Below are 11270 nucleotides of genomic sequence, written 5' to 3' on the forward strand. Positions count from 1 at the left end.
TAATGGAAGGGGGTGAGAAAGGTGATTGGCCATTTCCGCATTTCTCAGCATCATTCTGTTTGAGTAACAGAGGGAGCCAGAAAGGCTGGGGGCCCCTTTCCCCACCTTCATTGATCAATCGGAGCAGGGAGGGGCTCCCAAGACAAATGGCAAATGGCGGTCATGGGCCAGTCAGGCTCACATTTGTGAAAGCAGGGTGGGGTCATTCTGAAGTGGAGTTTTCCGAGGTCTAGGGAATAGGCACCTGAGGAAAAAGCGTGCAAGAGAGCGCCAGTGGAGATGCCTGGGATTCCCCAAGCTAAATCCAGACCAGATGCCTTACATCCGGGCCGTGGATGTGGACACCCCTCCCACCTCCTCAGGTGTGAGCTGGGCCTCAGCCATTTCCTTTGTCCATCGAACCCTCCGGGAAAGCCATCCTGTGCCAGCCCTGGCCTGGGCACTGAGGCACCTCAGACCCAGCCTAGCCCCAGCCCGAGGGGCGTGAACTGAGCGGTCCAGGAGAGCCGGTGAGATGGGAGGAAGGGCTGCCCCTGTCCCACGGCTGCCTCCCTGACCCTGGGGTTGCCGCTCATGCCAGCTGTGGCTTCCAGCAGGAGCACCCACACCAGACCTGAGGGCGCCCAGCAAGGGAGCACTGTGCTGGATGCCGGGAAGGGTGTGCTGCCCGTGAATGGGGGCCAGGAGAGCGCTCTGGGGGTGGCACTGTGACAATCCAGTACCCGGGACAGCTTGATCAAGGTGGCACTTGAGGCTCACCTGGAGGAATACATGCAGATGTTGGACAAAGGGTTTTTAGGTAAAGACCTGACTTCTACCTGTCACCAGGTGGTAAAACTCGGGTTTGGAGAGCTGAGACATCGTCCTGTTTGTCTGGAGTGTGTGACATGAACAGGGAGGACAGGGGATCAGACAGGCAGGAACTGGGTCAGACCCAGCAACCCTACAAGTCCAGGCTGGGAAGGACATGCCGGATGTGTGGTCTTGAAAGGTCCTCAGAGTGGGGGCCAGGCAGGGAGGCCGGTCCCCAGGCAGGGGAAGTCATCCAGGCCAGAGGTGTGAGGCCCCAGGTAGGGACTGGCAGGGGCAGCTGGAAGGTGTAGGAGGAAGAGAGCCACGCAAGCCTTGGCCTCACTGCACCTGGCACGTGGTGCTCAGTAAATCACTGTTGCACGGTTGAGTGACTGAAAACATCGTTTTGAGAGGGCCAGAGTCCTTTGAGGTCCTTCGTGTGTTCCCAGGAGGGAGGGGGCCACATGGAGCAGGCGGCTCTACCCTTCCCAGGCCCGCGGCCTGCTGTCTGCCTCAGTTTCTCCCATTTGACTCCGGGAAAGACACTCCAGGCCCCTCCCCAATTCATGGGGACCCAGGCACTAGCTCCTCTTCTTGTCACACACACGATCTGGGGAGCCAAGGGAACATTTCATGCTAGCAAGCCCTCTGGAATGCTCTGTGTCACCAAGTTGGGGCAGAATTCACCTGTTAAAGATTAATTCAGATCTCTTGAGATGCTTATGGTCCTGGGCCCCGCAGCTGCCACTCTGAACTCTGGGTGCAAGGTTCTTTCTGGCTTTAGCCAAGCGTGGGCTGCATTAGTGGTCATTACGATGGTTGCGAACATTTATTGAGCACTTACTGTGTGCCAGGCACTGAGCCCAACACTCAGTACATTTGGATGCAAAGCTAGGATTATACCCATTTTTGAGAGGGAGGAACTGAGGTCAAGGTGGTGAAGTCGCTTGCCCAGCTGGGAAGGGCCGGAGCTGGGATCTGAACTCCATTTATCTGATTCTAAAAATCCATGCCCTTAACTTCCTAAAGTGGCCTGTCCCCATTTGTCTGGATCTGGAACCGTGGGAAGATAGTCTGCAGTTTAGAGATAAGAACCTGAATTGTTCAGACACGCCTGGGTTTAAATCCAAGGCCTGCTGCCTTCTCACCAGGGCAGCTCGGGCAAGTCACCTCATCTTTCTGAGCCTTAGTTTCCTCATCTGTCAAATGAGGCTGTCAACCCCCTCTTTGCAAGGACAGTCCAAGGCACACAGATGGGGCTCTGAGCATTATCTTCTTCCTCATCCTGTCCCCCGGCCTGTGCCAGGGTGCATTTTCCTCCAGCTCATCTCTCTGAGAACCCCTCTGTGCCAGGAAAGCAGGTGGAAGGTAGCAGGGGCAGAGCTAGACTTGCATTTGGGCAAGGGGTGCTGCCTTTTCAGCTACAAACTATTTACGGGCATTGACTGAGCGCCAGGACCGTCAGAGTTTCCTGCTTTCCTAATGTAATGCTTAAAAACAGGGCCAGAGCCTGGCTACCTGGTTCAGATCCCAGCTCTCAGTAAGTTCCCTTACTTCTTGGGCCTCAGTTTCCTCATCTGTAAAATGGGATAATGTTAGTGCCTGCTTCGTGGGGTGGTTGTGGACAGTCTCCAGAGCAACACGGACTGTTCAATGTGTAACCAGTGTCTATTGCCTGACAGTCACCTTGATGGTGTCACGGCATCACCCCCACTGGCGGTGGGCAAGGCAGGAATACTGAGTCCCATTTTACAGCAGAGGAAAGAAGTAATTTGCTCAGAGAGGCTCAGAGAGAGAAGTAATTTGCCTAGGGATGCCCCGCTGGCTTATGGAAGAGCTGGACCTGAAAGCCAGATCCCAGTGACTCTGGATGCCTTGGGTCCCTGAAAACCAAGTGGGTGGCTCAGCTTCCTTCCTGGAAGGCCACTGGACTCTCCCCTCTTGGAGTCTGACCCACCTTTGTTCACATCCCAGCTTGGCCACTTGCTGCGGTGTTCCTGGGGCTGCCACCTGGGATTTGCTGGAGGTCAGAGCTCTGCCAGTTGAGGAGATTTGGGTTATTCTGGCTGCCACTGCTGCCCCGGCCGGGACTCCCCCTGCCTTGGGTGCCCTTGGGTCTCCCTGAGCTGTCACACTGGCCGAGCAGGAATGAGGAAGGGAGGCCAGGCCCTCACTTTCACTGTGACTCTGACTTCCTTCCCACCTCTGAGCCCCTTCCTGGTCATCGGCTTCCCCTTTCTGCTCCGAGCCCTGCCCACTGCAGGCTGTGTGACCTCAAGCAAGTCACCCCACGTCTCTGAGCATGTTTCCTCAATTGTGAGGGATGGTCACAGGCAGCACGCCAGGGGCATAGGAGGCCCTCACAGGTCTGCTCCAGGTGAGGTCAGAGGGTGGGAAAGGCTACGGAAGGAGGTGGTGGTGTGGCGGGGCAGACAGGAGGGCCATTGACCAAACGGGAACACGCTTATTTTTCTTCGGGTGGTGAGTAACGGCCGCCCCTCCAGCCCCCGCCCTTGCCTGCCGCCGCACAAAGCGTCCTCAGTCTCACTGGACGTCTGTTTTTCCCTGAGGGTGGAGTGGCCTGGCTTCCACCCGGATGACCTGGAGGGCTGACCACCTTCTGGGATAGCTCGTCAAGGGTATATATGGGGGGGGGCTACTTCCAACGTGTGTCCCCAGTGGGCTCCACAGGCTCAGGGGGGACCCCGGTGGGCAAGGGGCCAACTGACCTCAGACAGGGACTGGTTTGCCTGATTCACTCCTGTCCCTGTGTCCCTTGGCAGAGAGGAGGGGCTGAGGAATACCCGTGGACAGAGTAAATGGTAAAGGAAGGAAGGAATGAGTGATTGAACAGATGAATCAGCAAGGCGGGGGCATCAGGAGAACCTGCCTGCTCAGATTCGGACTTGGGTTTGGGCAAGTGTCCTGGCCTCTCTGAGCCTCAGTTTCCTCATCTGCAAAATGGACTCATGATAGCTGCCGCCCTCATGGGGGGACATTGAACATCATAGGTCAGAGAGCCCAGCACGCAGTAGGTGCTCAATAAATTATGTTAAAGGATGGGAGGGAGGACGTTAGCTAGCTGGGTAGAGGTTCAGCTGTGGAGATCTGTCTTCCCTGAGGAGAATGACTTAGCTGTTTGTGATTCCTTTCACTTATATACATGCGTTCATTCATTCGTTTGTTCATTCATTCAGCAAGTATATCGTGGATAGATACTATGTGCCAGGCCCTGTCCTAGGCACTGGGGACTCAGTGGTGACTGGAACAGAAGAGGTGCCTGCCCTCCTGGAGCTTGTGTCCGCGTTCCCATCATTGGGGGCTGCACTTTATGAGGCTCTGACACCCACAATGACCATGCAACCCAGCAGTGGGTGCTGTGATTAGTTCGCTTTTAGAAATGAGGAAACTGAGGCTCAGAGAGCTGACATAATCTGCCTGGGGTCACACATCTACTAAGTGGCAAAGCCACGATCGAAACTCCAAGTCTTTTTGTGCCCAGCCGGCTTTCCCGGTGACTTCCAAGGGGCGTGGCATTTAGAAGGATGACCCCAGGGAGAGGGCTTCATAGACCCTGAAGGGATGAACTCAAATGGGCTTAAAAGCAGGTGGTTGGAATCCTAGCCACATTCCCTTCCTGTTGAGTTGTGACCTCGGCTGGGTCTCTTGGTCTCGCCGAGCCTCAGTTTGCTCATCTGTGAAATGGGGATGAGAAGTAAACGCGAGAGTGCTCAGCACATGATGGGTGTTGGATAAATGTCAGCCCCTCCCCTCCATTCTCCCCAGACGTGGTTTATTCATCTGACAATGGAGACGATGATATCTAACTTCTAGAGTTATTTTTTGGATTAAAAGAGATAGAAGATGCTGTGTGACATGTACCAATGGGAGGGTAGGCACTGCTAATGTGAGATTTCAGGCCTTACTCTCAGCCATAATTCCAAGCAGTTAGCCAGAGACGCAGCCTACTGTTGGCATAGGCTGGTGGTGAGGCCAGCTGGGGCAGAGAGAGGATCTCAAACTGGTTTTCTGCTCCCTGGGGCTCCCTTCCCAGCTCCTGCCCGACCCATTCATTCCACGGGTGTCTGCTCTCTTCTCTGACTTGGTCACCTCGGGACTTTTGCACGTGGCTATGAGGTGGAGGGGTGTGTGTAGGTATGGGTGGGTGGGTATCCTGTCTCCTCTGGGCCTCAGTCTCCCAGCTAGGAAATGGGGCCGTGATGGAAGAGAGATGGAAACGAGGAGGGGAGAAAACTCTTTCAGAAGACCAGGTCTTCGCGTAGAGTCACAAGTCCTGGGTCACGTCTTCCCAGCTGTAAATTGAGGGAATATTAACAATGAAAAGGCAGCTGCCTTTTGTTAACATTTACTATGCACCAGGCGCTGTCTTAAACTCTTGAATTATCAACTCAATCAATTATCTTCCATTATCATTCAATCCTCACAACAGCCTTTTGGTGTAAGAGCTATCATTTTATTTTTTAATTCAAAGCGTGAATGTGGAGTCCAACTGATAACTATAAAGCAAATATGGGTTCACCCCTCCCAGGTGGCAGTAATTGTTTCCCCCATTGTACAGATGAGGAAACTGAGGCCCAGAGAGAGATGACTTGCTCCCGGTCGCCCTACCAGGAAGTGGCAGGTGGGGAAGAGGACATAAGTTGGGTAGTTTCTGAGGCCACAGAATCCTCTCTGGGGGGGCTCTCTGTGGCTGTGACTGTCCTCCAGGAGAGGGGCTGGGCTAGGGAGAAGGGGCCTCTGTCTTCCTAGCTGGATCTGGGTAGCATCACGCTCTGAGCAGGGCTGAGTTAGAGGGTGGAATCCAGGGCTGTGCTCTGATGGGAGGGGGCGAGGCAAGGGAAGAAGGAGCCGGAGCCTCCTGGGACAGGGACTTCATGTCCTTGAGCCCCTGCTGTGTGCCAGCCCCTGTGCTGGACCCTTTATGAGCGTCCAACCTCACGACGTTCCCTTGTTGCACCGAGGAAACTGAAGCTCCGGGAGGGGAAGTGACTTGTCTGAGGTCACCAAGCTGGGAAGTGTTATTGAGATGTAATTCACATGCATCTCACCCTTTCAACGTGTACAATTTAGTGGCTTTGTAGAGTGTTCAGAGTTATACAGACATCACCACTGTCTAGTTTCAGTGCCTTTTCATCACCCCCAAAATGAACCCTGTACCCATTAGCAGTCACTGTCCCCCCCACTCCCCCCAGCCCCTGGCAACCACTAATCTGCTTTCTGTTTCTATGGATGTGCCTATTCTGGACATTTCATGTAAATGGGATCCTATCACATGTGGCCTTCTGTGTTGTTCAGCGTGTGCTCTTAAACCATTCAGCCACACTGCCTCCTGGTGGCTCCCACCCTGGGGCCGGGGACCTTGGAAGCAAATGCGTGCCCGTGAGAGCTCAGAGGGGTATTTGTGTGCACTGTTGGAATCCCTCTGGCCAAGGACTTGCCGAATGACCAAGCAACTGCTGTGGTCACATTGGCCTTGCCCTCTCTGGGGCCCAGTGAGTCACCCCAGCCCTGCCCCGCCTGGGCACCCTCCTGGGTGGGGGGACCCAACAGGACACTGGGGCTCTGTCAGCCCTGGTCAGGCAGCCACTGTGTGGCAAACAGGAAGCGGGCTGGGCTGAGACCTGCTAGGTAAATACAGGCTGTCTGGGGAAGGTGCCTGGCATGGCGTGATGCCCCCTGTTGCTGCCGCCCGCCAGGGCCCAGGGAGCCTCGGGCAGCTTGGCAGGCAGTGGGTTTTGCCTGGCCCAGGGGCTGAGCTCCCAGTGGCAGCTGCTCTGAGGTGGCTGCCAGAGTCCCAGGCTCTGGGCCCAGCCACTCCACCGTCCCTAGCTATCATACCTTCCTTGGTCCTCCGTCTGTCTGTTCATCCATCTTCTAATAATGATGATGTAATGATACTGATGATGCTGACAACAGCCATCGTTTACTGGGTGTGTGCTCTCTGCTGGGTGCTATCTTATTTAACCCTCTCAACAATCCGGAGATAGGTGCTATGATCATCACCATTTACAGGTGAGAAAACAGGCACAGAAAGGCCAGTGACTTGCCCAGGGTCACACAACTGGTGAGTGGGCAGTTTGCCTCTGGGGCCCCTGGTCCCCACCACTCACCCTGAACGAGTCTTCTTCCACCCCCATCTTCCACCCTTTTCTTCTCGAGTCTCCTGGTCCTTGTAAAGTATCCACTGAAGGCATAGGTCCTGGGGCCACGTGGATCCTAGACCTGCTTCTGCCTCTAAGGAGCTGGGCAACCCTGTAAGAGCGACTCCACCTCTCTGAGCCTCAGTTTCCTCACCTGGAAGGTGGGGGGTTGGACGGAGCGGGTGTTTTCTCTCTCAGCACCAGCAAACCTTGGGATCCATCCTCATCCTCCTCCCCACCTCCCCATCCGCCCACCCACTCACCCATCTTTTCTTCCTTCCTACCTTTCTTCTCTGATGCCTCAGGCTGCACCGTTCCTCAGTGCCCCCTGCTCTTTCCCAGCTCCGTACCCTTGACCTTGCTGTCTCCTCTGCTCTTGTATCCCATTCCATTTGTCAAGCCCTCCTCCTTGCAGCCTCTCCCTGTGCCCGTCAGGTTTAGTGCTGCTTCCTCCCGCCTTCCTCCTTCCAGAACTTCAGAGGACCTTGCCTTGCAGCGTATGAATTTACTGATGCCTCGGCACGATGCTGAATGCTGGGGAGACAGCAGACACAAAATAGTCCCTCCTTCATGGAACTCAAAACTCTAGAGGAGAAGAGAAAAGATGAATAAAAGAATGATATAAGTAAATGTCAGTCTAATCATGAGAAGCGCTATAAAGAGAGGCACAATTTGCTCTAAGGGTGAACACAAGGGAGCCGGTTTAGACTGGGGGGGCCAGGAGGGCTTTTCAGAGGAAGTGCTGGTTGAGATGACCCTCAAAGAAAGGGTTAGTGGAGGAAGCGCATCCCAGGCAGAGGGGACATCCCAGGCAGAGGGAACAGCCCAGGCAAAGGCCTGGAGGGGGAAAGCCATCTGCCTTCCCTCCTAGACTGTGAATTCCCTGAGCTTCCACTCCTGTTTGCCCTGCAAGCAGGTGGCACTCAGCAGATGGAGTGCACTGATCCCAGCTCCCTGGAATTCCTCCCCCTGGGGTGGAGCAGCCCCTGCATGCCTAAACTTGCCCCCAGATTTAAGCAGCTTTCCTTGGTCACGTAATCAGGAGGATGGGATTTGACATTACGTGCCAGGGTTTCCATGAGATCAGGCAAAGCCACGGGGTAACAGTGAGGATGGGTCCCTTCTTCTACCCTCTGCGTGGGGACAGGGGGATGGAGCAAGAGCCTTCCACCTGACCCCTGCTGAGTCCAGGATTCTCAGAAGGCACCTGCCATTCACGTAGTCTTGCGGTTTGCTGTTTACTGAGGGATTAGCCTGTGCCAGGTGCTTGACTCAATTCATATAATTCTCACGATGACCCAGTTAAGTTCCTCAAGGAAAGGTGAGGCAAGCGAGCCTCGGAGAGGCTAAGTAACGCTCTCAAGCTCATCCAGCTGGTGAGCGGTGGGTCTGGGAGCCAACCCCCTGATCTGTCTGACATCTTTCCATGCCCCTTTAGCTCCTACCAGGTGCCCCCTCCTTAGGGGGGAGGGATTGTGGGTTTGGCTGCTCTGACTGAGTGCGCGGGACCATCAAAGCAGAAGGCATGACCTTCAGCCATGTTTCTGGAGAGCCTGGAGTCTGACCCAGGCAGAGAGGAAGGCTTGGGGACCCTGGCTCAGCACTGTATCTCCTCACCCCGCCCGGGACCCCTGCACCCCGGAACTCGGCCACTCCCGAGCCCTTCTGGTCTAACCAGCGCTTGCCACCAGACAGGCCTCAGCTTCTTGCTTTGTCTAGCTGTTTCTTCTGTTTTCCCACCAGGTCAGCCCCAGCAGGGCAGGAGTTCTTTGTCTTGCTCACGTCTGTGTCCCCAAGACCTGGCACACAATAGGTGCTCAGTAAACATTTGTTGAGTAAATACATAGGTGAATGGTTTCCAGTCCTGCTCTTTTTTTTTTCTTTTTTTTTGCGGTACGCGGGCCTCTCACTGCTGTGGCCTCTCCCATTGCGGAGCACAGGCTCCGGACGCGCAGGCTCAGCGGCCATGGCTCACGGGTCCAGCCGCTCCGCGGCATGTGGGATCTTCCCGGACCGGGGCATGAACCCGTGTCCCCTGCATCGGCAGGCGGACTCTCAACCACTGAGCCACCAGGGAAGCCCTCCAGCCCTGCTCTTTGATGCTTAAAACAAAAACATTTGAAATCTGCTGCGTTAAATGAACACAGCGGTCACACAGTGTGTGGGGATGTCCACGCTCTGCATAAATGTCCTTCGCTGAGCCCCAGACATGCTCCTGCTGCCATCTGGGTGCTACATGCTGCAAAGGCACTCCCAGGGGCTCACAGCAGGCATGTGGCATGTGCCCGATCACATGGGGAGAGACAGGAAGAAACACACACGATATTTACACACGGAGGAGATGAAGGAGGACTCTCAGCCTCTCTCCTGCCCTGTACCCCTCCTTCCCTCTAAATCTGGCCTGGGTTTGGAATGTGTAATAACAGCCTACAGGGCAAATTAGAACAGGGAGTGAACTCTATCCCCAACCACAGAGAACAGGGCAGTGTTTGGGGAGGGGATGGCCACAGAGCAGGCTGTGTGTGTGTGCACGCACGCACGTGTGTACACGCATATATGTGTGTGGATGTGCATAGTGGTGTCTGTACACACTTGAGTTGTGTGATGTGGAAGGAGTCCAAGTTTCGGAGTCCAGAGGCCTTCTTCAAGGCCATTCACTCTCTGTGTGGCATCTCAGAGTCAGTTTCCTCAGCTGTAAAATGGGAGCAGTAGCCCAGCTTTGCTCACCAGGCTCTGGCCGATTAACCAAGGGAGAGGCTGGGAGGGCTTGGTGAATGTTAACCTGGGCCGTGACTGCCAGGCTGTAGTACTACCACATGTGTGTGCCCGGCAGGTGGGGTGGCGAGGAGGAAACTGGGACCGTATCATAATGGCGATGATGATTAAAGTATTTGTTAAGTGCTTATTAGGTGCCCAAGAGACACCTGACTTGCCCATTACAGCAGCCCTATGGGATAGAAGCTGTTTTGCAACCCTCATTTTATAGTAGGGAAACCAAGGCTCAGAGAGATTAGCATGAGCTGATAGTAGTAACCCTTAACTCCCGGGGCTGTTGTGCACCTTGAACAAGATATTCTAAGGGTCTGGTGTGGCGCCTGGCTCCCAGGCCATGCCTTCAACTGAGGGGTTAGGGTAGCCCAGGCTCCACAGCCAACTGCCAGGATTTGAATCCTGGTTCTGTCGCTAACCTGCTGGGTGGCCTCAGGCAAGTCGCTTAACCTCTCTGAGCCTCAGTTTCCTTATCTGTGAAAGGGGAATTATAGCAGTACCTACCTCCAGGGCAGGATTTCTCAACCTCAGCACTATTGACTTTTTGGGCTGGGTCGTTCCTGTGGTGGGGACTGTCCTGTGCATTGTAGGACGTCTGACACTATTCCTGGCCTTGACCCACTAGATGCCAGTAGCCCTCTCTCCTCCGCACAGTGTGACAACCAAACATGTCTTCAGATATTGCCGAGGGTCCCTGGGGAGCAGAAGGGCCCCCGGCTGAGAACTGCTGGTCTAAGGTTGCAGTGAGGACCGGATGAGAGTGTGTGTATGAAGCACTTGGGCCCATCAGAGCCACATAATCACGATGATGATGGGGGTTTAGTTCAAAATTACTACTTCACCATAATTCATATTGATCTCTGTGTGTCTTGTCAAGGCTACGAGCAGTGTGTGAGTGACTGAGGGGGGATTTGAACCTGGGGCTGGCTGACTCCAGACCCCCTGATGTGGAGTCCCCAGAAACCCTGGATGCATCTGAGTTGAGATTTCTTAGGGCAGAGGGTGCAGGCATGGCGGGGGTTTGAGCGGCTGCCTCCTCTGGCCCCCCCCAAGGCAGGGGCTGTCCTGCCCCCGTGGGGCCTGGGACGGGTGCAGTAATAAAGAGGGTGTTGACAGCAGAAGCACGTGCCCAATGCCTCCTCTTCCCCTGACCCTGGGTCCCCATTGAGGTGAACAGGACTGGGCCGGGGGAAGTCTAATCTTCCCCCTCAATGCCTGCACCCCAGTGGACACCCTCTCTGCCTCCACATACCCCTATTCCTGCATCACTAAGCCCAGACTCATGTGGCAGCCACTAGGGGTCTCCCTTTCCCACCCGGCAGGTGGATAGGAACTAATGTCTCCTGAAGTCCTACTAAGTGCTGGCATCAAGTGGGTGCTTCAAATTCCTGAGGGCACTGACATTTCCCAAGAGCTTTAGGAGGAGGTGTGGTTACCCTGGTTTTACAGGTGGGGAAGCTGAGACCCAGAGAGAGGAAGTGATTTGCCCAGGATCACACAGCTGCTAATTAACCAGGGCCAAGATGGGAACCGGGTATATCTGATTTC

Source organism: Hyperoodon ampullatus, assembly GCF_949752795.1.
Source record: "Hyperoodon ampullatus genome assembly, chromosome: 13".
Classification (NCBI taxonomy): Eukaryota; Metazoa; Chordata; class Mammalia; order Artiodactyla; family Ziphiidae; genus Hyperoodon; species Hyperoodon ampullatus.